The 23,599-nt window shown below is 40.0% G+C and overlaps 1 protein-coding gene across 1 annotated transcript in view; it reads left to right on the forward strand.

Annotated features, from left to right (window-relative positions):
* The first annotated feature begins 5,287 nt into the window (after positions 1 to 5,287).
* PIK3C2A (phosphatidylinositol-4-phosphate 3-kinase catalytic subunit type 2 alpha) overlaps positions 5,288 to 23,599 on the forward strand; it is a 94,248-nt gene continuing 75,936 nt past the window's right edge. The window contains 1 exon segment of the mRNA XM_025205637.1: positions 5,288 to 5,469. The gene's annotated coding sequence lies outside the window, so the exon portion shown is untranslated.

A 23,599-nucleotide genomic window follows, 5' to 3' on the forward strand; every position in this document is an offset into this window, starting at 1 on the left:
GTCAAGCATCTCGTGTAGACATGCCCAGCATGTCACTATTACAAATTTCCCATCAGTTCAGTGTGTTCTGACATACACTAGAATTGGAGTTTGTTCTCACCATTTCATTAGAAGTTTCTAGCCATGCAGAGAATACTGTTAAGACCATGTTTACTGGAATAGTTTATAAATAACTGATTAAAAGATAGTGAAGAATAATTTTATAGGTTTTTATTTTTAATCTATCAACATAAATACATTTTGTTATGCATGCATTTTGCCCTTTTGAATTTGACATGCATAAAATCTTAATTGTGTCTTAAATATCGTCCAAAGAAGGGCACTTACAAGGTGAATAGATTTATCATGTAACAAGAAGCAATGCTTTTTGGCGACACCTTTTACAGGACCAACTGTATAGTTGAGAAAGATGTTAGACAAGCTTGTGGTTGTCATCTTCAATGTTCTCAAGAAGAGCACGTTGTGCCCAAAACCTTGTCTAACATCTCTCCCAACTATACAGTTTTTCCAATAAAAAATATCACCACAAAAAATCTTGCTTCTTGCATATTTCCTAGATGTTTTGACAGCTACAGTATTCAGCCCTACTATGTATTATCACATTATCAGTCATAACAGTATTAATATAATTAGTTGCAAAATGTTATTTGTTTTCGTACACATTTATGCCAAAAATACTCTGTGAAGTGGATGAACCTGAAACTATATTGAGCAGGAAATAGGCCTAACCTTAATGATCAGAGCCAGCTATCAGCATAAGAAATTCAGAAACAGAACCATTGATCCAAATATAAGGTTTACAGCTATTCCTACTTATATAATGGACAAAAACCGATTGCTCAGATTAAATACCCTCAAACATGTAGTGTGGCTTTAAAAAATACAGATATAAATTTGGAGATAGAAACCTCTCCTTTTTTTAGCTAAGAATTAAAGCCACATACCAGGAGGTACTTGCAGACAGGAACTGATAAGAACACAAACCAATGAAAATATTCTTGCATGTGATATTTTTATTAAATGTTTATTTTTAGAAGTTTGATACAATATGGCATACACTTAAGTGATAGTGTGTTATAAGATAATACTGTATTTTGCCTGTGTTAATGCAGACAAGGTGCTTCGGGTAAATAACTTTCCTAATGTTTTGATATCCCTGTTCTCCACTTTCATCAATTATGCTAGTCAATAATGAATGTGCAAGTCACAAAATAACTGATTATGCATGCAATCTAACTTCCACTACCCTATTAACTTACTATACTTCTGTGATAAATTAATTCAATGGAACTGGACATTTCTTTAACTACAAATTCACGTGTCTGCATTTGTAATTGTAAATAATATATCAGAACATGCCAACATGAATTTTCCTACAATATAACTACATTCAGATATTCAAAAGAAGGTAACACAATAGCAAGGAGACAGAACCAAAGGAAAAGAAATATTCAGCTTAGGCCAAAACATAAGATGAGAACCAAGCATGAGTACCTGTAAAGCGTTCCCAAAATGTCAAGGATTGTGAGCATAGCAGTTCCTGAGTTAGTATTCAAAACATGTTTCCATTATTCAAAGAAAGTCTAGAGTGAAAAAGTTATGTGTATGTGTGCGTGTATGTGTGTTTTGAAAATTCCATTTTTATTTAATAAAGGGATAGCTTTTACTGCCAGTTTATCTGCAATATGTTCTGCATGCCTCTGTCATTACATGTTTGCAAAATGATCCCTGAAAAAGTACAGAACAATTAAGATATTTGATCAGTATATCACAGAGAACAGAGTAATAAAACAGTGACACTCATGAGAATCTGAGTCGTGTACCTTGTGAAATGTTCACATCAATAACTTCCTGTATGATACATACTTGAAGGCTGACATCATTCCTTCATTCAAGGCATGCATAACATATTATAATTATGCATTTATAAACAAACCTTCAGGCTGTGCCATTATTTCTCTCATTAGCTCATATAAGAAAGTGGTAATTTTGTTTTATCTCTAAGCTGGGCTTCTTATACCATGTAGTTACCAGTCTGGATACAGTACTACCTTTGTTGGATCTGCCTGCCAGTGAATACTGGCTCAAAAAAAGGATTCTTGGTGAAGTAGCACTGCATGTACATAAATATAGTTTCTAAAAACTGCCTGTTGCCACTTTCAGAGTACATCTAATAATAACAAATCAGGGGACATTTATAATGTGGGTATCAACACAGAGCCACACAACACCATGTTTAGAGTTACCTAAAAACAATGGAAATGATGGGATAGTCCAAGGTAATACAAGGAAATAAACTCCTATATATCTTAGCAATGCACGTTTTTAAACATGTCTCAAGATTAGAATGGATGGATATATAATTAGAAATGACAGGATGAAATGAAATAATGTAGAAAACTTTCCTGAAAGTGAAAACTATTGTATTGGATAGGAATAATTTCCCAAGAAATGGTCACAGAAGATCCTATTGATGTATATTCAAATTAGGACTCTACTAGGAAAGTGCCAGTCGGTCCTTTTTTATGTTTAACTTGCTTGATTCATGTATGGTCTGGTTCCAAATTGTAAAATTTTAGGAAATGCTATTGTGCTGGAGGTAGGGCATTCACACCATTTTGTTGAAGCTGTTGGGTGTGATAGATACCTTTCATTCAAACTAAATGAGGAACGGGTACCTACCCTATGCAAACCTGGTCAGTGACTGAGTCATGTAGTCCAAGGATTTTTCTACAGGTCCTATACCAAATGCAAGCAGAGACACCACAGAAGAACACAGAATTGGTAGCCAGGAAACGTGACAGTGTGGTGCTTGGCCTGAGAAAAAGCTGTAAAGTACTGACTAAAAAAAGGCTTGGAATTAGGAGAAAATAAATTGTCTCCTGTTGTTTAATTCCTACCATGTTCAGGGAAACTTTCTTCATGCGTTCTTTGTAAACTAACATGAATACATCAAAAAATACTCAACTCCATCATCAATTTCTCTTCCTAGCAGAAACAACCTGCATGACCCAGAAAACTATCTAACCATTTGGGTCAACTATGATAATGCAAACTAGCATTTTCGTAGTGCTTAACATACAAAGTAATTGAAAACTTACTCTTGGAAGCCTTTGATTTATAGAGGTTCTAGGTGCAGAGTGCTTTAAGTATCAGGCCTCAAGGTCTTGATCATACACACACTGAAGTGAATGGCAAGGCTCCTGTTAATTTAGTGGCACAGAACCAGGGATTAAGTGATAAATGCCTACATCATGTCATCAGTACTAAAGTGATGGATGTCAATAAATATGTCAGCAATATTGTAAATATATAATACAGGTAGTTTCTTCATTATTTTTAAAGTACTGTAGGTATTGTGGTGCCTAGACTGACTGGTTTTTATGTACCATCTCATTTGGATTATGTATGTTGGCAGGGTTTTCCAGACAGGTCAAAAGTTTGCTGTTATCAGGCTAAAATACCAGTAGTCATGCGCTGACTCATTTGTTCACTGCAAGTGACAAAGGCTAAAGCTGAGGGAAGATGATGTCATTCTCTTTGGAATTCTTTTACAAAATGCAGCAGTGATCAATGAAACGCAAAAGAATATGTTGTTAAAGAGCACACTGTGCCTTTGCACTTGATCTTCGCCCACAAGAGGCCAAGAAGCGATTATCTAAGCTTGCCCCCAAATGCCACTTGTAATACTTTTGATGGCACACCAAATGATTTGTTCTCTTTCGACACCGACGACCGTGCCAAACCAAGTCAAACAATTTATTTCTTTTTGATTGTAGAAGGTGGAAAAGTTCAACATTACCAGCTACTGGTCATTTGGGGGCCTATGAAGTAGCTTGTAAAATTATTTGAAGTGAATGTTTATGTAGAGAATGCTGTTCCTAAAAATATTAGCCTTTCCAGTAACAACGGATTTAAAATATTTACTGTTTTGCAATTAGAAATTGTAAGCTACATGGGATTCTGTTTAAGCCTCATTCACAACCACTTCCTGTGCTTTATTTTCTCTTCCTGAGGGGCACACTCTGTACCCTTCCTCCACAGCCTGCAATAAAGGAAGCTTATTGTATCTGCTGCTGAATTCCAGTTCATAAGAAGCACATTTTTTTTGCTGTTGTGCAAGTTTCCAGTAATTCTAAACGTTCTTTCTTAGATCGGATAATTAAGAGGAACTGAGGAAGAACAACAACTCCCCCCACCATCTCTCGACTTCTTTGGATCAGGCAATAGGCAGGCAAGGGTCTTTGGGTAGATGTGGTATTTAGACCAGCTCAATAGTTGGAAAAAATGTTTCATTGCAAGCTTTTGGGCGCAACCACCCTTCATCAGGCACAGGGCAGTTCAGTTTCATAGCAGTATCCAGTTGGGCAAACTGGCCACATGCTTTGAAATGGAGTCTTTTAAGCAAGATCCGACACAGTAAGAATCTGGATACACGTCTCCCTCGTGTCTCTCACGTCTGAATGGACAGAGGTCGATAACCATGGGTGCCAGGCACAGACACAGGGGCATTTCCCCCCGAACCTGTGCCTTGGTGCTTCAGGAGGGGATCTTCACAGTGATCTCAGAGGCCGGGAGCGCAGTTGTTTCTCAGATGCGCCGTTTGCCAGTGCTGCCTCAGGCAGGCGGTGCATAAAGCAGCCCTGCGCTCCCGGGGCAGCTGGCCTGGCCGGGCCGGGCCCCCTCCCCGCTTCCGGGCCGGCAGCACCGCCGGGCTCCAGCACAGAAGGGCAAAGGGAGGGCTGCGGCCCTTGGACACCCGGGGCTCACGTGGCACCTTGTGCCAGGGGTCAAGTGACGCGGACACTGCCACAGACGTGCGCAATGAACCATGACGTAAGAAGCCCGCTGTGACCTCACTGAGGCCTTCAGAAACAACCCGTGCTCCTCGCCACCCAGTCAGAGCCCTTTGACTCCTCCCCCTCTCTCTTTAGGCTTGAGCTCCGCCCACTCCTACGATGGCCCCGCCCCCTAGCCGTTCTCTTCAGGCGCGGGCCCCGCCCACTCCTCGCGGGCCCTGCCCCCCGCTCTCCTCAGGCGGGGGGCCCGCAGCCAGTCCGGCTCAAGGGGCCGGGCCGGAAGTGAGCGCGCGGCTGTGGCGGGGAGGGGCCGGGCCGGGCCGAGAGGGGCGGGGCGGAGCGGAGCGGGACCCTGCCGTTGGCTCCGGAGCTCATCAGTTGCGGTGTGCGCGGCGGCCACGGGCGATGGCTGGGGCTGGGGTTGCGGCTGAGGCGCGCCGAGGTGAGAGGAGCCTGGGGGCGGCCCGGGGCGGGTGGGAGTGTGTAGGGGGAGGGGGAGCAGCCTGGGAGCTGTGGTCCCCCCGCTCCCCCCGTCCGCGCCATTACGGGGCTGAGATACCAGTAGCCGTGCGCTGACTTCACCAGCAAACGCTAATCCTGGTGGGGGTCATGGTTTTAATGCGACTTGCCAAGCGGGATAATTAAATCTTCATGTAATCAGCAGTCCATGGTAAGAAATACCACCCGCCTGAAACCTCCCCTCTTTCCGAGGGAAGCAAGCATTCAGTCTAGTTTGAGGTACCTACATCTGCTGTTGTGGTTTCCTGCTTTTTAGAAAAATATATATTATATCAAAACATGCTTTGCTGCTTGATTGTTTTGGTGCCATCCATCTGAAGTCTCCCTGGGGGCTGGGCTGGGCAGGGCAAGCTGCCTGGGGGGGCTGTCGAGGCCAGGGGTGCACTTGGGAGCATGGGGGAAGTTTGGCCTGGCCTGGGCTGGAAGTGGCTTCATTTGGGCTAGAAAGGGGCACAGGTTGTATCCACCACGTGGGGTTTCACTCTCTTCCAAGCAGGCCCCGGGAAGCTGCTGTTTGTTTACATGTGGGGCTGAAAGGGCCCCTTGCGATCCTTGGCGGGTAGTTCCCCTGTGGCTTGTCTGGCTGGAAGTGCTGCAGCTTGCTGCGAGGCCAGGCAGCTTGGATCTGAAGCAAACCTGGCTGATTTGATTGTGTTCCCCCCAGCTTTTCTAGGCAGGAGCGGGGCAACGAACGCTAGCCAGCCCCAACTGCTGCTGGGTCGACAGGCACTTCCCAGGTACAGGGGTGGGACAGCGGGCTTGTGAGGCTGTAGGATCCCAGAAGAGAAGGGATCATCTGTTTGTTTGTAGCCCAAGCTTTTTCTTTAGTGTCCTTGTTTCTGATGGCTTGGAAAATACCTTAGTACTTAAATGTTTCTTTTTACTTTTGGACATGTGGGACTGGATTGTACAGGTTCTGCCACGTTCAAAAAGGGATCGGGCTGTTTTTTGGAGGAAAGGGGCATTGGGAGCTATTGAGTATGGGAATTAGGGGCACAGCCTCTGAATCCGAGCTTCCTAGACTTTTAAAGCCTGTATGCCTCAAGTGGAAGAAGAACAGTGGGGAGGGGGAAACCTTGGTCATACCCAGTTCACTTTTCCTTTCAGCATCCACGGTCTTGTCTGACCCAGTAAATAGCATTTTTAAAAATGTTTTTATTAGGGCATTAGTACTAAACAAGAAGTATATAAGGAGTATGCACCTGTAATTATTGAAGAATAAATAGGGGTTTGTTTGTTTTTTCCCCAATTCCTGTGGAAGGAGAGAGGCAGGGAAGAGGATGTTAGCAATAAGCAGCACAGATAAAGAAAATAGCACTTTGAGGGTGGAAACAAGAGGTCATGAATTATGTTCCAGAGTACCATATTTAACTACGTTCCCAAAAAATAGTGAACTGCAAGTTGTGGGGGATTGTTTGTTGATAGAAAAATTAAGGTGTAAACCTGACTAATCTGGTTGCATGAGGGAGTTTCCTATCCTGGGGAAACTGAAAAAGAGAAAAGCTTGAGAAGTCAATTTGTGTGCACTAGTTAAGATTCAAGAACTTCTGTAGTTCTATTTTGCCTATAGCTCATCCTCAGTAGCAGCAGACTCATAGGCGATTAAAGAAAATGGATGGGGAGGAGAAACCAAGGGGAAGAAATAAACTGTATAAAAGGGAAAAGGCTGATCAACTAACAAACCTCATTAGTTTAGAATGGAGTTCTGTGCTGCATTGTTGAAGAGGCAACTTGCTTATTCCTCTGTTACTTTCTTTCAGACACAGGGCCAGAAGAAAGGTTGCCATGATGAAGGTTTTGAGAGGGAGAGAAATTGTTAAACTGGGTTTCTTTTTCAGAGTCTTCAAAAGTGGGCGAAGGGATACTCAAAACAAGGAGACAGCGAAGCCAAGTGAGATGAGGAAAAAGTAGTAGGTATGAGTGATGGGACAAGAAAGGTGTACAGAATGAAAAAATGGCTATGAAGCGTAGATTAGGTCTGGAAAAAAAGAAATGAATGCTTGTTTTTTAAACTGGAGAGGTATTGAATTATTGTTTGACGATCTAATTGCTAGTCAAAAGTTATACTTCCTCTCTGAGAATTTTTTATCTGCTGCTATTTGTAATAAAACCTAGAAAGTATCTTCTCTAAGTTAGAGGAAAGCAGTTTCTCTTCTGTCCAGTCTGTTTACTGTTATAGTCAGTTTGGGTTTAATTTAAATTCTAGTTCTGCATATTGATCTGCCTGGCCAGGTGTTTGCATCCTCACGGATTACCTTTGTTATTCTTGGGGGTTCTATGTTGCATAAAAGTTCCCCAGTATGGGTAGTCCTTGTACATAAATGTAGGATCTAGGACTCTCTAGTCTTTTCTCTTTATTCTTTCCTCCCTTTTTGTGTGGGTCTCTAACAGCAACCAAGAAGCAAAACATGTTTTTAAATATAGAAGGCAGGAAACCACAAAAGCAGAGGTAGTACCTGAAACTAGACTGAATATATCTTTACCTATTAAAGAGTCTAGGTTTCAGATTGATGGTATTGCTTATCCTGGATTACTAGTTAAATTGAGATAAGTATCTCTGCCATCCCACTTGGCAAGTAAAATTAAAACTATTAATCCTATCACAATACAGGATTATAATTTGCTGTCCAGAACTGGCTGGGGAAATCAAGGGTTCCCTTCCATCCACTTCCATCTTTTTTTTTTTTTTTTTTTTTTTCATAGTCTTTCCCCCTTCCTCCCCTACTTGGCAAGGTTTCTTAGTGGTCCCATTTTGTCATCTGAATGCATAATGTTTCATTTGAAACTCATTTTAACTCCTAGTGTGAGGTTCACCAAAATCCAATCAGAAAGTAATGGGTATGTATAGTTGAGCTGTTGCCACATACAGCACGCATGTTTTCAAACTATGTTTTAAAGTGTTACAAATAACAATATACTCGAGGAGTAACAATATATAGTTACTTCTCGCTGAATGTCATAGTTACTTTCTTGAAAAATGTGACTCTAAGTGAAACGATATTAAGTGAATCCAGTTATGTCACAGTAGTTACCTACAAGCAGGTGGTGGCCAAGCAATGTTATAACTGAACATTGCATGACTTTAAACAAGTAAGTTTTCTAATAGATCGGCGTCGTAATACCGAAACAGCATTAACTGGGATGACATTAAGTGAGCAGTACCTGTAGTACGTAGTCAGATTAGTCTCGTCTGTAGAAAATCAAATTCCATAAAATACAATTGTAGGATTTAACCTACTAAAATAAAAAAAATTCCATTAGCACCACTTATAGGTGTTAATATTAGCTCAAAACTTCTTAGAGTTCCATGCTTCTTAGAGAAAGGTACAAGAAATTTAATGAGAACTTGCTAAAGAGCAGAATTCTGTTGTGGCAATGGTAGTCCAGGTCTAAATGTATTGGTATACATTTTAGAAAGCGGAAATGGATTTTTATTTACTTGCCAATTCCATTGTTTATCTGCAATTGTCAATGACATCAGTCACCTTTTTACAGCTTTCCTTGTTACTTTATGCGTGGGGTAGTGCTTGTGGTATCAGTGATTATGGGGGAATGCAGAAGTCTGCATTCCAGCCTTGGCAAGTAAGTGAAGAAGGAAGTGTTTTCTAAACTTGGAATGGTAGACCTTACACTTTCTGTAAATGTTTTGAGATAAAGATTTGCTTTTGAAAGCTCACATGATGGAATTTTTGTGGAAAAGCTCAATATTATACTGTTAAGCATGTTGTAGATCAAAGCCAAGGTGTGAAGAATCTTGTAATCATTTCCTGTGAAATTTGCAAAGTTTTATTCTAAATAGTTGCCTGCAAGCCCTGTAACTCATCCCATAAATTAAATAGAGGACGAAGAAGAAATCTAGTTTGCATGTTAATATAGTTAATAGGCTTTTAGGCATTCATTTTGCATGATATGAAAAACATTGGCCCTTCTTTTGTAGTCTGTGACCCATATTCGGTGAATGGAAATGGCACAGCATTTGTAATGGGATATTTTACAGATGTTAGTACTTAATAGAAAGTTGTCACTGTATATTGACCTGGGTGAAAAGAATTAGTCTCAGATGAGTTTGTAGAACACATCTCAGTATGGCAATGAATACTTTTATTAGCAATCTTAGCAGAGACACCAATAGCCATCATAGCAGCCAGTGTACACTTGTCTTTAAAGTGACCCCTGTGTGAGTGTGTAGGTAGTATTGAGGCACAGTAGCAAAGCAGTGTATTGAAGCTTGCACTCCCAGTTCTGTATTGCATTGTGTGATGCAGAAAACTGTAGTCTAAATGGCTGAAGAAGCAGCATCCCTCACAGCCACTGAATGTTCAGTAATATGTAACTAAACTGTGCACTTTTTCTAAGAGTTCATTGCCAAAATACAGTTTAACACTTGTATGAATACAAGGCTGTATGACTTTGTAGCATCTGCTTATTGTAACAGCCACTGGGTAAATTTCTTGCCTGAAGGAAACTGTCTGCTGAAGAGGTAGAAGACATTTAACTATTATTGCAAGATCTGTCTTGTCTGATTTGGTGCACTACTATGTATGGACTGAAATTCAGGGAAGGACTGTGGCTATACAACATCTGCTCTCCTTGAACTGGGGTCCTTCCATCTGTTTTCCTTATATTTATGTTGTTCAGTGTACCTTACAACAGCAGCAGCAAAGAACAGAAGAGCAGCTGAAAAAAGAGCCTTATCCATGGATGGTTCTAAGACTGAAATGAGGACAGGTGCAGATGATGTAGCCCATGGTCATATATATAATGTAACAGTTTTCTCTAATTAAAAATAATTTTAGATGCTTTACTAATATGCTAGAAGGCTAGCACTACTATATCATTCAGTTTAAGATCAAAGCAAATGTAAATTCTTTACATTTAAAATAAATGAGTGCTCATTCTACTGGAATTTGGTGGATGGCACAAAGTCTTTTTAAAACGACAATACATTAGGCAAAAAAGTCCAAAGATGTGGTGTCGTTAGTCGTGTAAGCATTATAGTTAAATGCATGTCTCATTCAAATTCATCATGCAAAATCTAGCCTTCTTGAGTCTTGACAGAGCCTCCACTACTTCACAGTTAGAAATGTCTACAGCAGAGTTAATATTACCACACTTGAGTTAAGGCTGTTAGCTAGAACTAAAAACGGTTTGCAGGGCTGTGAAATAGCCCTTCCTGGTAATGTGTCTATTCTAACAGCAAAATTGCAGGAGGAATGATACTTTGAATAGTGGAACATCAAGACCGTTAAAAAAGATACTGGGTTGTTAACACCTTGTGAAGAGAGATTAGCAGGAAGCGGAAAATAGTCAAATATCTTCATGGCTCTACCATCTCAGCACTGCCTGAATAGAAGTGCTATTGCCCCTCCCAGGCATTTTGTTTTAAAGTTTGGTTGGAGCAGGAATTGGAGGGGTGCATCTGCACCCTCTTGCATCTCTGGCTTTATCTAATAACATACATTAATATAATCAGTGGCTATTGTACTCTACAGCTGAATGCAGAAGGGTCATGCTGTAGAGTAGAGCAAGACACATACTTACATTTTTAAGAATAGAATTATTTTATTGAATCAGATAATTGTTTGTTTTTTGTTTGTTTTTGCTTGTGTTAGGAATGGTGGGAGTGCTAGTGTAGACGGTGCTCTCTACCTCCAGCAAATCTACACTAAATGAACATCAGTGCTCTATCTGTCAGTGATATTGCTGCTATGGGTTGGACATAGTAGCAGTGTTTGGAAAGGAGTCCAGGTACATATCAGTGCATCAGATTATGCTGGTAGGAAGAGTCTTTGCAAATCATAAAGGCAACCTGGTATGCTCAGAGTGATTGGTTTCATATAAGAAGCTGAAAAAATAATTAGCCACTCTTTTTATAAATAAAAGATTGGATTTTGGACTGAAATTCTATTTGCAAGTGTGAAATATAAGGTGCATTCTTCAATAGCAGAGGATATTGGGCTCTTGCAATAGCATTGGGCAAAAACAATGTAGTTTGCCTGGAATATTTTGGAGAACATGTGGGTTTTCAGTTGCCCTTTGAAAGAGAGCAGTTGATTCACACATTGTTTCAATCATAAAGGGCGGTATGGAGAAATGCAGAAAATTGGATAAAAGAGAAAAGGAACACTGTGGAGCATAGCTTTTTTGTGCAGTCAGGGATGAGGTTGAAAGGGGATATGAGAGACTGCTTCTACAGAAGAAATATTGAAATTTGGTTCTGTTGCCACATAGTCTTTGCCAAGAAGTGCTGGTAACAGGCGTGGTAGCATGAAATGCATCCAAGTGCAACAGACTAGGATGCCATTAGTTTCATTATGTTGCTGCTGCTTCTGGTGATTCAACTGGGAAAGTTGTGTAGGAACAGAATCAAAGGTACAGTTTTAGCGGTCCTGGGAACAGAATAGGGAGGAGTTCTACGTATAGGAAGCAGTAAACAAAAGGAAGGAGGTTGGTCTAATGTTCCAGTAATAGTCATTAAAAGGGCAAATGTGTACGTTTGTCTCAGTACTTGAAGAACTCTTTGTGTATCTATAAAAGGTAGCACATTTGCAGGCCAATTAGTTGATCAAGGGAGCAGCATTTTATGTATTTTATTTTGGATGGGGAATTAAGGTCACTTGACACCTTGCTTTCATAACATGAAATAAAGGATAAATAGCCATTGAAAGTAGTCATTATAAATTATTATGTAGTATTCTGTATTTAAACTAGTATTTTTCATTTTAAAGTATCTCAAAGCAGCTCACAAACCATAGATGTGGATAAAAGTAAAACTGGTATTACTATTACTGGAGTAGGCTGACATTTGTTAATGGTGGAAACCAATGATTTAAGAGGGGAAGAGATGGCTTCTGTAGCACTCAAAAATGTAGATGGAATCCCAGTAGAAAGCAGTTACTCATGTGGGAATTTGGCTGGGGCACTGAGTTCAGTACTTTCTTGTTTGCAAAGTGTTATGGAAATTCATAGGACCTTGATTTTTTTTTGATCAGATATCGTACCCCTCCCCAGTTATATCCAGCACCACAATATTTTGGATTTTCTGTTTAATTTGGTTATAACATCTGTTGAATTTTCAGTACTGCAATATCTAGGTGTGTGCTTGGAGATTTTTTCCACTACACTATTCATAGATTTCATAGACATTACCTGGCTTGAAAGTTTGAAGCCTGTCAGAATGCTGATGTGTGTCGCATCTGTTCGACATAAATCAGTTTTTATAACCAGTGTAAGGAGGTGCAACCCCCTACAGACAGGGTTATTTAGGATTTTAATGTTTTCCCAGTTGACAGAAATTAACACTAGTGTGCCAGTTTAAAAGTACTGTGTTTTCTTGAATATTACACACCTTTGACTGTAATATTCTATTTTTGGAAGGCCCTAAGAATGAAAACAAAAAGGCTTCTTGGAGTATGGGTAAGTATTAGAGGTCTGGGATCTCTGGAGTGGTGGGAGGGGGGCTGGCATCTGCTACATCCAGGGAAACTGCCATGGGAGTGGGCTGGGAGCAGGGCATAGTTAATGTTACCCAGGGGAGCCCTTTTCCTTGCATATAATGCATACCTCAATTTTCCCCAACTAGCTTTAGGCATAAGGTATGGGTTTATGTGAGAAAATGTGGTATGCCTTCAGTTAAACCAGTATAGCTGTCATCTGGAGACGGGCCTCTACAGGAACAAATTGAAGCGGAATGAGTTCAGTTTTTCATTTGGAGTTAGCTCTCCTATATTTTTAAAATAAGTTTGTAGAAAATATATAAAAGTTACTTATTGGCCTACTGGAGTTGATTGGGATCAGCACCAGGTAAACCTTGGTACTTTCTTTGGCTGAAATATATTTGAGTAGATGTATAGTTTAAATTTATGCAACATCAGTTTCTACATTTTCTAGATATGCTGTTAGAAAACTGTCAGTTCAACTTTTACCTTAATCTTTTTAATATGAAATCTCTTGGAACCAGTCTTTCATAACCCTAAAAGTAGGAGAACTGTGTTCCTGATGTTACTGCAAATGGAAGCGTCTGTTCTTAAACGCTAAGAAATGTAAGGTAGCTTCAAGGATCTGTTACAAAAATAGAGGAAGCAAAACTCCCAAACTGACATGGGAGAAACTGCTTAAATGAGTAAGAGGTTTTAAAATACATTTTTTTTAAGTGTTGGGTGAAGAGCTCCTTTAGAAATTAAATTGATTTTCCCCTCTAGAATGTCACAAATTCTTATTTCCAAAAATAATTAATATAGATAATTTTAAAAAATGTTATTAACAAATCTAACTTATTCAAGTCATACATTTTATATTTTAAAAATAGATCCAGCCCCCTGAAATACATCTAAAGGTAGATATTTCTCTTATATCAACAGCGTTTTCCTTAACCTGAGTCAATGTCCATGGGGAGTCCCGTGTTCTTTTCTTCTCATCTCTTCAGTTTCTGAGAGTTCGTCCATGTTTTGGCTTGAACTTTTGTGTTTGTTTATCTCTATGTAACTTGCTTAACAATTCACCTTTCTTTTTTCCTCAGACTTCTGCATAATATGAAGCTCACTATCTTCTCTTCTCTGCTTTTGGATTTCAAATTTATTCTTAACTATTAGTTCCTAGAACTTGCACTTTCCTTCAGTATTGAAAAAAATTGCCCAAACTTTCTGGTTTGGAGGCAGGAAACGATGGTTCTGCAAATTCCAGAAATTTGGTGGAAATTCTTAAGCATTTTTTTGCTTTTTTTCTTTCCCTTTTCTCCTGTAGAAAGCTAACTTGCTAGGACAGTTCTTTCATTACTAAAACTTCCCAATTGCAAAAACCTTGGAACAGAAGTAATTCGTGAAGCCACCAAAAGATGAATGTAGATAAATTGTTGAAATATTGTCCCAAAGCACGTAAAGTCCTCATATCCTAGGGAATAATACTCACCATTTGGGGGAGAAGATAAGGTGTGTGCAGAAGAGAGGTATGGATCAGTAAACCTAAGAATTAATCTGCAGGTATGGCCTTTTTAAAAAACGTAAAAAGACACATACTATGCCTGTCTGCAAGGAAACTAGGCATAATTCAATGGCTTCACTTGATGTATAGGAGAGACAGCTACAGCCTAACTTGTGGCGCTATGGTGGGCATGTCTGCCTGAGATGTTTACTGCAGAGCTGCCTAATTAACTCCACAGTAAACATCTTGGCAATGTCTTGGCATCTAGACTTGTGATCTTATTAAGCCGCAAGAAACTGATAAACTCTGCAGCAGGATAGTATTTGTAAATATAAATACTATCTTGCTGTGGAGTTTTTTTTTGTGTTCAGCAATGCATGTGTAGATGCTGACCCAGCTACACGTCAGCGTCCCAGTGTGGGGCTGCCTTCTGGCTAGCCCCGCACTGGAGCACCCTCGTGCCCAGCCAACCTCTACACACACAGCATGTCGAGCCAGGTCGGAGCAGCCCTGGGTGGGCAGGCTGAACAATTTTGTCATGCATAAGAAACCCCTTGCAGTGATTCCACCTTCAGGATCTTGCTTTCTTACTCCAGTGATTTTTCAAGTGAGGGTACTACAATGCCCAGCCCGTGTGCAAGGAGGTAAGTGTTGTGGGAAAGGGTGATTCTAGTCACTGGCATTCGTATCCAAGAGCAACATGCTCACCCATCAGGTACAGACTGGGGGCAAGGAAGAGGCTGATGTTAGAAAAAGCACAATATGGCAGGGTTCTGCCTACCCTGTCACTCCAGGAGACTTTTAAGGATGTCACAGGGTCCACTATAGGAATGAAAGTGGTTCTTAAGTGGGGCTCTGTGAAATTCCAAAAAATTATGGACGGGGTGAGAACCATTGGCTTAGCCTGTCTAATCATGCATGTATTGTCAACCTTGTCACTTCAACTATTTTAAAATCTCCACTTGAAACTGATGCTTCTATAAGCAATCATCATGTGCTTGTAGGTTTTCATGCTGAAGTGCCTGGTTGATAGTTTCTCAGTTTTTAGTAATCTGGGACTCTATAGGACGAAAGGTTGTCTTTTGAACATCAGACTTTTTTGTGCTGCTTTTTAAGGAGTTTACCTGCTATGGGGAATGTTATACTACAAAGTACTTGCTAGTTGGTCAGTATTCTTCACCCTGCATGTGGTTGCTATGTTTCACTTTACTTAAGTTGTTTCTTTCACATAGTAGAATTATTATTTCTTTGACTTTTCTTGACTAGGCAGTCAGTTCATTTTCTACATTCAAACTCTAGGCCATCATTAGATGTTCATCAAGTATACTAGTTTTGATTTTATTTTCTTTTAAGAGCAAGATAAGTGCTGGGAGTTATTTAAAAACTGCCCCTTTTGTCTTGAGGAAACTGGCTACTGTATGTCAAGGTAGTACTTTAAAAGGAATGTTGGAAGTGGGCCTACGTGTTATCATCACTTGTGTATTTAGTGCTGGAATTTTAGGCAGCTTATTGCACAGTCCAAATACTGGCTGCTGTAAAGTTCCTCTTTTAAAATAACACTAAATAACGTATACTTCATGCTTGAGTTTATTTATTGTGTACCATACTGTAAACAGTTTATAAATAATGTGTATAAAATGTCTCTCTCTTTTTACACGAAATTTTTGTGTAACTCTACATAAATAGATAAAGGATGTTAATAGTAACATGGGCAGATGGTGCGATTGATTCAAAAAGAGGTAATAGGATTTTTCTCTAGAAATGACTTTATATGACTTAAGACATTTAATTTGGACCTTTGCGGTATTCAGTTTAAGTTACAAGTTTAATATTCCATGTTGGCAGTCTTGAAATGATTCCTTACCTTAACCTTGGGAATAAATTTAATTCTTAGCTTTTCATAGACCGGGGTGGGCCAGATACGGCCTGCTAGGCCATTCTGTCCAGCCCGCGGGGCCCCTAAAAAATTTAGAAAATTAATATTAATCTGCCCTGGGCTGCCTGTCATGTGGCCCTTAATGGCTTGCCGAAACTGAGTAAGCGGCCCTCTGCCCAAAATAATTGCCTGCCCCTGTCATAGACATTAGGGGCAGGAAGGGAACTCGAGAGATCGTCAGGTCCAGCCTCCCAGCCATAGGCGGGAAGTCAGCTGGAATCAAGTAACCCCAGCAAGAAATATATCCACCTGTTTTTTGAAGGAGTCCAGAGTAGGTGCTTGCACCACCTCTGGGTAGAGTTTGTTCCAGACCCTGGACACATGCACCATGAAGAACTTTTTTTTCTTATATCCAGTGTAAATCGGCCTTCGTGGAGTTTATGGCTGTTAGACCTTGTTATCTCTTGGGGACCTCTGGTGAACAGGTGTTCTCCTAGGTCCTGATGTACCCCTCTTATGTACTTGTAGCCTGCCACCAAGACCCCCCCCTGAGCCTTTTCTTCTCCAGGCTGAAAAGTCCCAAGTCCCTCAGCCTCTCCTTGTATGGCCTTCCTTCCAGGCCTTGGATCATATGAGTGGCTCTCCTCTGGACTCTCTCAAGCTTCTCCACATCCTTCCTGAAGTGGAGGGCCCAATAATGGGCGTAATACTCCCGCTGCAGTCTCACCAGTTGATTTTTCTCTGTCAACTAGTACGCTTTAGGTCCGACCCCATAGCCAGTTGCCTAGCCGTTGGACCATATGATGAACAAGGCCACAGTTCTCCAGCGTAACCATGAGGACATCATGGAGAACTAGGTCAAAGGCCTTTTTGAAGTCCAGGTATGACATCCATGTCATCTCTTGTCCAGGACACATATTACCTGGTCATAGACGGCGATGAGGTTTGTTAGGCATGACCTGCCAGTCACAAAGCCAAGATGACTGGCATTCAGAAGCTTACCATCCATCAGTCCAGTGTTGATGGAACCCTTGACAATTTTCTCAAGGACTTTTCCAGGGACAGACGTAAGACTGATTGGTCTGTAGTTCCCCAGGTCATCCCTCTTCCCTTTCTTGTAGATAGGGACCACGTTGGCTCTTTTTCTGGTCATCTGGGACCTCACTCGAGCGCTACGATTTTTTTCAAATATCTCTGCCAAGGGGGAAGCAGTGATGTCTGCCAGCTCCTTCAGGACTCTTGGGTGCATTCCATCTGGGCCCGCAGACTTATGAATGACCACTTCCTCAAGGTGTTTCCTCACCTGATCAATACTGATTTTTTTTTTTTAGGCCCGTTGCCTGCTCCTGGATTGGTTTGTGCTGTTCCTGACAGTCTGATCCTCCTGGGAGGGTGAAAAACTGATGCAAAAAAGTAGTTTAGGAGATTTGGCCCTTTCTTGGCCATCGGAAGTCAGTTGCCCCGTTGGATCTGTCAGGGGCCCAAAGCTATACTTGTTCTTTTTCCCGCTTCCCACATACCTGAAGAAGGACTTTTTGTTGTCCTTGATTCCTGTAGCTAGCCTAAGTTCAGTTTGTGCCTTGGCTTTCCTTGATCACTCTCTACAGGTGCAGGTGAGTACAGAGTAATCCTCTTTGGTAATGCTTCATTCTTAATAGCAATATTCCTTTTAGAATTTAGTGTACTTAAATTAATATTTAACATTGTTGCTTTAGGCCAAGAGAACCCAGAATGTTCTGATTCCGGGAAATCTTTGTTCTCACTTGGTAGATCTTATCTGTAGGAGACAAAATGTCATGGGTCCTTTGTAGCTTCTTGACTTGTCAATAATGCTTTAAAGCTGCTTTTGAAATTAAAATATTTTATAAACTGATCCCTAAGAAGATAACTTGAATAAACTGAATTCTTACTCTGCCCAGAATATGTGCCTAGAGTTATATGAGGGAAAAGTATTGCTTTGGGAGAATTTATATTGGAGCCATGAAAAAGATTGTGTAACAGTTGGCAGATGTAGGGTTTACTATAAATCTAACCAAATAGCAGAATGCCCTGTAAATAAGTTTACTAGTTCTCAATGTAAGAGACGGATTAATCCTTGTTACAGAAAAGCAGTTTATATCTTTGAAGGTTCTTGTATGTGAAATTCTGGTTTCATCTGTTGTCTAGAATAAATAGAAACAAGGAACAGATTTAGACCATCTTGTTACCCCCTTTTTGATAGTAATTTAGGGTGCAACAACACTACAGGGCTGTAAGTGGAGAGGTACAAAAGTTGCAGATTTGACTTAGAAAGTCAGTTTTTTCTGGCATGCTTTCCCCAACTTCACAGAATTTCCTGTCTGGGTACAACATGGGGATTATGTGATTTGGGCAATACAGGATGAGCCACTTCTTATGCTGCTTTTTACATTTTATTCCTAGCAGATTGAGTTCCATTCTGTGAATAAATGCTGGCACCTTCAGCTAGTTAATATTATAATACTTGGCTAGGAGGTATTTTCAGATGACTGCTGCCTCTTTTCCCTTGCCTTCCTTTCTGTTTCCCTTTTGGAGGCATGGCAGTAGTTTAGGGTTGGGTACAGGGTGGTGATTGTAGTTTCTTCCAGAAGCATATAACAAAGGAACAAAGAAACCAGGTAAGGTATTTTTCTGATGCTTTTATTCTAAGTTAGCAATTAGATCTGAAATGAATCCATAACATTATCCATTAGTTTGCATCCTTCAAACATTGGGGGAAATGCTGTATACAACTACTAGAGATATCATAATATAATTGCGAATACACAAAGTACTCGGGTGATAGTTCCGTTTCAAACCCAAGGGAAATCAGCAAAGTAGACAAGGATAATTATTACTGTTACAGTAAATTCAGTTTTGTAAAAGAAATATAGGTCAAATATTCCTTAAGTACTAAAATAGAGAATTGTGTTCTTGAAGACAAACAGATGAAAACTAAATTGTAGTGTTGTTGGCTAGATAGCAGAAGCTGTGAGCAGAATACATTTTGCATCTTTCAAGGCTATTTAGACAATATGACTCGCAACAGCAGTGATGCTAGTCTCATTCTGATCATTGAATCTTATGTTTGCAAATATTTTAGTAGTTTTAACTGGATTCTCTTAATTGCCCGTTTCTGAATTTGGTTAGCTACAAATTGAAATGTTCAGAGTGAAGCTATAGCATTTTTTTCTTCTGTTTTTTTTAATTTTTTAAAATAAAAGTTAGCAGGTGATGTATATTTGATATTCAAACCTTAGTTGAACATTCTGTTTTGTGTTAACTTATATCAAGGAAATATTAACTCTGATATATGAGTATACCACTAAAATGTTGGCATGCAGGAAATAAGTCCTGTTAAAACTATTGCAGTCATATTAAGTGCAGGTTTGTTCGGGGTTTTTTTTTTTCAAACTATTAGAAACTGCAACCCGGTTACAAAGTTTGAGAATATGTTCAGATATTTGGTTTGGCTTTTTGGACATCCTGTGTGAGGGCAAACTTAAAATACTGTGATCAAATGGAACATGAGTGCAATGACAGAATGTCTACCTAGCAAAAACAAAAATAGAAGGGAACTTCTCAGACAACCACTTACATACTTCTGTTCTGCCTTGGCATTGAATGTAATTAGGCTTTTTATTATTTTTATTTTGCAGTCCAAGTGTGCAGTCACTGCTGATTATTTAATTGCATTAAAATTATTAGCATATCCATTATTTCTTGAACTTGCTAAATCATTAAATAGGCCATCTGTTTGGGTTGTTTTAGGTGTTGCTGCTAGTGAAAACATTAGGATGAGGCCACAGACATTATACTTGTAGCAGTAAATACTACCTTGTAGCACTACATAAAGTGAGGTGCAGCCATTCAAGCTGTTTCTAGTGATAGAAAGATGATGAAAGTGCTACAAAATAGTACCTCTCTGAAAGAGAAATTTCTGTGTTCTGTAGCACTACATGTAGTTTTATAGTTGCATGAAGGGTTATAGAGGGTGTCTCTAGGACCTACCAGTGTCTCATAGTCCTCCCCTCCAAGGGAGCAGGGAGGGAGGGGGGCTGGCTCCTTGACAGCCTGCCCAGCTGCACTGAACTGTTATAGAGCCCTGATGGGACCCTGCTGTAGTGAGGAGCAGGATGAGCTAATTTTCTTGTGATGCTGGCATGAAGAGCTGTCACAGCAGGAAAAGCCACAGGAAGCTCTTCCGACTGCTGTGGGAGCACTGAGAAGTGACTGCATAGTACTTTTTGTGTGTGAAATGAGTATGAGTGCTATTGGTTAGAGGGCCCTGAATAGTACTAGTTAATCTGACTTAAGTGTTGATAGTTTTCTCAAGCTCTGATAAGTTTTCTGTTGTTTCAGGCATCATTAAAACTGTTGAAAACCATACCAATTTCATACTGCTACTGCTTGGGAAAGCTTGGAGGGGAAGTTCTTCATAAAAGGCCTAAATAGTACCAGTTGGCTTAAAAATAAAATAGTGGACATCTATCCATTCTTTGAATACATCTGTCTAATCTCTGATGTGGGAAAGAAGAGAAACAAAGTACTTGTGGCTAGGAGAGAGTTAAGAACTAAAGCTTCATATCTATTTTAAATTGCCATTGGATGATTTGAGAGGTTGGATCTTGTTTTGCACGTGTAGGCTTTGAGCTGGCTCAGTGTGATGCAGTCCCAGGTGCACATTCAAGTGGGGTGCCCCGGAGCAATAAAGTCCAGCACAATAAGCGCTGGACTTTATTGCTTTGTGTTAATTGCACATGCCCTGTGAGTAGCAGTCCCGCTGGCGTCCACACTTCACTTGCAAACCAGACATTGCAACAATTATTCCTGAAGTGTGAGTAAATAAGAAAAGTGTACCATTTTAAAGCAGTGGATACAATAAGCATGCAGATTCTTATATCTGCCACTGGTAGTAGAGCACAGGCACTCCATTCACTATTATTGTAGACAAAGCCCAAACTGCAGAGTTCCAGAATAAACTACTTAAACTTTGTAGCTGGAAAGATCAATGTAACTTTCCTTTAAGCATCTACTTAACCCAGAAACTAGGTATTGCTGGAGAGAGACTTGCTAAATCTAATATAAAGAAGAATATCTTTCACTGTAGGTTTTTTCACTGTAGTGTTTTATTTTTTTAGCCTTTCTCTGGGGTTTTGTCAATCTAAACACCATGAGAGTACCTGAAGTCAAATTGACAGTCTATATTCAAGCTGAGTGGAATGTAAAATAATAGACAGCCTGAATGGGAAGGTAAAAGGAAATACAATATAACCTCATGAATCTGAAATGCTTGGGACCGAGCATCTGCCAGAAATTTGAAAACTCTGGGTTTTTTAAGCCAGAGCAGTGACCGGTCCTGGAGGGTGGGAGTGGGGGGTAGCGGTGGTTGGTTCCAGAGCAGCAGCCACATGCTGAGCAGTGGCACGGGGTGGTGGATGGCAGTGGCAGCTGCTGCATGCAAGCTTCCCCCTTTGCTGCTCTGGGACCGGCCACCACTCCTCCCCAATCTAGCATAGATTGGGTGATCTAGTGATGTTAAAAAGTGTCAGACATTTGATATTTGGATTTATGAGGTTATACTGTACTAAAGAAGCAGTTTTATCTGAACATTATTTCTTTGATTTATATCTTTGATCAAAATCATGGGGAAAATAGAGCTGGAAAGGATCTTGAGAAACTTAGTCTGGGAATTGGCAATCTACACCATCAGCCAGATCCATCCCACAGTGCCATATGATCTGCAGCAACAGAAAGAAGTGAGGATGGTGACAGTGGCCAGGTTCTAACACTGGCCAGCCATGGGCACAAGCTGGGGCATTGTGGCGTGCTTCTTGAAACAGTTGCAAACTGCTGATGTAGTCCCTTTCTTTTGTCCCTAATCCTTCATGATCAATGTTTGGTCTAATCTGTGCTTAAAAAGTGACGGAGGTGCCACAGTATCCCTAGGAAGGTAGCTATTGCTCAACTATTATAGCTAGAAAGTTCAGTGTCTAACATAAGTCTCCTTTGTTATAATTTAATGCATTATTTCTTGTCTTAGGCCCTGTACACAATAACCCTTTACATACTTGAAGAGTCTTATGTTTCCCCTCTGTTTTCTCTTTTCTAAAGTAAACCATCCCAGTTCTCTCAACCTTTTTCTCATGGGTAATGTTTCCTAGACCTCTGATCAATCTTTCCTCTGGACTCTTACCAGTTGATATACATTTTAAAGTATGGTGCTCAGCACTAAACCTAGTACTCTAGCTGAATACTTACCAAGGGCAGAGTAGAGTGGATTATTTTGTCTTGCATAGTACTCTTCCATTTTTTATATTCTGGTATGTGCTTTTTGACAGTAGTATGATATTTATGATTCATTAGGAGCCTCATTCTTTTTTCCAGAAATTCTGCCCCATTTTGAACGTGTACTTGTATCTATCAATTTTTTTAGTATTTTACACTTGTCCTCATTGAATTACATCTTTGCTATTTGAGAACAGTTCCCTTTCCTCCTGTTTTCAGTATCACTTTAAATTCTAATCCTGACCTCCCAACATGCTTCTGATCTTGTCCCAGCTTGGTATCGCTTGCAAATTTTAAGTGCATTGTCCAGTGTATTATCAAAATTATTACTGAAAATATTGAATACTACTAGAGTCAGGAGAAACTCCTGCAAAATATCACTTGCAGCCTACCATTTTGAAAGATGGTTTTAATTACTCTGTGTGTGGTTTTCCAGCCAGTTGTCTACCTGTATAACAGTAGTTAAGTGAATACCATATTTCCCTAGTTTGTTTATGAGAATTTTAATGGAGATGATGTCAAACGCCTTGAGGAAGGGTTTCCTGTGTGCGGCTTCTTTACTAGTGAAAAAGCCTACCATAAGGTGACAAGGTTGACTTTTTCTGTAGCGTGTTCCTATGGATCCATTTTGATTACTACTTACCAAGTGGTGATCCTCTAGATGTTTATAGTCTGGTTAGTCTGTAAAGAAGAACAAAAACCCAACTCTTTCATTGCAGTTTTATATGAAGTAGGACCTGATTTTTATTTTTAAAAACATTTTTTTTCTTTCTTAGCACAAAAGTATTAGGACTGTCAATCTTGCCTTTATTTATTTCTTCCCCGCCTCTCAGCTGTGCTGGATATTGTGTAATGCTGATGCTAATGTTCCTTCTCAGTCTTAACCTGAAACATGAGGATGTAGAACCTTCAGCAAAAATTTTCTTCCTTCAAACCTGTTGGTCACTAAAATTAAATGGGTGTAATGAAACCCCTAATTTGAGTTGTAAATGGATGTATTAAAAAATCCGTTCTTGTCCCTTCCTCAGTCATCCCTCAAAGTAAAATTTCTGATTTTTATTTACCTATTTTCCTTTTGATTTTATCCTGGAAGACTAAAGTCTAAAGTAAGATAAAAGTTGATCTGTACATTATACGTTCTGGAGAGCTAAAAATGGGAAACAAATTGGATTAGTGACAATAATAGGTTATACCGTTTAAA

The sequence above is a fragment of the Alligator sinensis genome, unplaced genomic scaffold, assembly GCF_000455745.1.
Source record: "Alligator sinensis unplaced genomic scaffold, ASM45574v1 scaffold447_1, whole genome shotgun sequence".
Lineage (NCBI taxonomy): Eukaryota > Metazoa > Chordata > Crocodylia > Alligatoridae > Alligator > Alligator sinensis.